Source organism: Nannospalax galili, unplaced genomic scaffold (assembly GCF_000622305.1).
Source record: "Nannospalax galili isolate Female #2095 unplaced genomic scaffold, S.galili_v1.0 scaffold576, whole genome shotgun sequence".
In the NCBI taxonomy this organism is placed as follows: domain Eukaryota; kingdom Metazoa; phylum Chordata; class Mammalia; order Rodentia; family Spalacidae; genus Nannospalax; species Nannospalax galili.
Window position 1 is genome coordinate 500,506 of NW_008339223.1, and position 2,129 is coordinate 502,634.

The window sequence follows — 2,129 nt, forward strand, 5'->3', positions numbered from 1 at the left end:
GTCCCTAATCTTTCCTGGAACTCGGGGTGAACCCGGGCGGCCCGGCGGGGGTTCGGCCCGCAGCGGGCGGGAGCGGGGGCGGCGGGAGGGCGGGAGGGCTGCTCCAAGGGAGCCAGTGTTCGGGCCACCTTCAGGGCGGGAATCTGGACTGGCAGTTTGCATTCCCGGCAGATCGAAGCTCCCTGCTGATCGATTATTTGATAATTGATTTTCCCCGCAGCCAATGCGCGGCCGCCTGGGCGGGGATGCCTTCCGATTGGCCGAACCGCCCGCACGGCTGCCTACCGAGATTTGGGTGAGCTCATTCTGCAGAGGAGAGCAGGGGGAGCTTTCGGCGAGGTTTCGCAGGGGGTGGGGGCCTCGCCGAGCCCCGCGAGCTGCGAGCCTGCTGGGGATGGGCGGCTTCCCGGGGCCAGCGGAGTCCTCGGAGCCGGGCCGAGCCAAGTGCAGACACGTAGTGAAACCCCAGTACACGGAATTACACAGTAGAGCCCAGAAATTTAAAAACACCGTAGCAGTGTGAAGTCCAGGGGAAGCGTGTTTAGAGGGAGAAAGTTAAGCGCGCTCCGCCGGAGACTCAAGTTGCGGGCAGGGCCGGCTTTTGTGAGCGCTCAGCCCCCCAGCGGGGCTCAATTTCTCCGGAGCGGGTGGTCTCCGCTGAGCCGAGTCGGGGCGGACCGCGGGGTGCGGAAGGGAGCGCGGGGCCGCGGACGACCCAGCCCCTCCAGGCCCAGCGAGGCCCAGGCTGGAGCCCGTCGGCGTCGCCCAGACAAAGGCTGCGAAGCCCGGCCGCGCGTAGCAGCCGCCCCGGGCGCTCGGCACAGCTCGCGGACAAGGAGCCCGGCCCCGGGGGGCACCCGTGTAGTCCCGCGCTCCGCTCCCCAGCTCGCTGTGGATCGGCAAGCCGGGCGCAATCCAGCGCGGTCATTGTTCCCTCCCTTCCTCCCTCGCTTCGCGCCGGGCCGGGGACCGCCGGCGCCAGGAGGTGGGGGCGTCAGACCCCAAGTGACAAAACGCAAGCACTTCCTTTCCAGCCCCGCGTCCGTTCCTGAGCGCGAAAGCAGCCGTGCCGGCTCTGCAGAACGCGGCTCCCGCACCCGGACTCGGGACTCCCCGAAGAGCCCCCAGCCCCGCTCCGCGTCCTCTCCGTCCTCTCCGCTCCACTCTTCTCCTCGGGGAGTCGAGTGAGAATCCGGTACTTTGGGCATCACCCCCACCCCGGAGAATATTGGCAGACCCCAGTCTTTTCGAGGAAAGTCTTGAAGTCTAGGAGCCGAGCCCTGTGCAAAAGGACTCCCGCGGCGGCCCGGCCCGCGTGTATTCCCAACTGATTTCCAGAGTCCGCTTTGGGAAGAGTCTGGAAGGGCACAGAGAGAACCCGGACGGGAAAGCCGGCGGAGCCGAGCCTGCCTCTGTGTGCGTGTGCCCGGGGTGGGTGCCGTGGCTGGCGTGCGCATTCATGGAGCGCCCCCGTGCCTCGCCCGCGCGGCCGGAGCTCGCTTCGCGCACCCACCCCTGCCGGGGAGTCTACTTGCTGCAGCCCAATGCATTGTGTAAGACGCGACCTGTTATGGCCACCACTACTTCCGGGTTCTAGCATTCTGGTCGGAATCCACCTCGCCGCCAGTGCAACACACACTTTACACACGCACGGCGACTGCAAGCGGGCAGCATCGATCGTGGCTCCTTTAAGACAAACTCAGACAGACATTTTTTTAACCCTCCTCTCTAATCTTCAGAGCAGCAGTTGCAAAGAGGGAGAGAGAAAGAGAAAGAGCGAGAGAAGAGAGAAACTGATTAGGAATCAGGGCTGATTCAAGGCAAGCGGGCGCTAGGGCTTTGTGCATTTGAATATTAACATTTGAGGTGTTCTGACCAGAAGAAGACAGAGCGGATGATCATTCATTCACCACGTTGACAACCTCGCCTGTGATTGACAGCTGGAGTGGCAGAAAGCCATGAGATTTGGTAGTTGGGTCTGAGGGGCGCTCTTAAAAAAAAAAAAAAAAGAAAGAAAGAAAGAAAAGAGAGAGAAAGAAAGAAGAAAGAAAGAAGAAAGAAAGAAAGAAAGAAAGAAAGAAAAAGAAAGAAAGAAAGAAAGAAAAAGGAAAGACCGGTTTTGGGGGGAG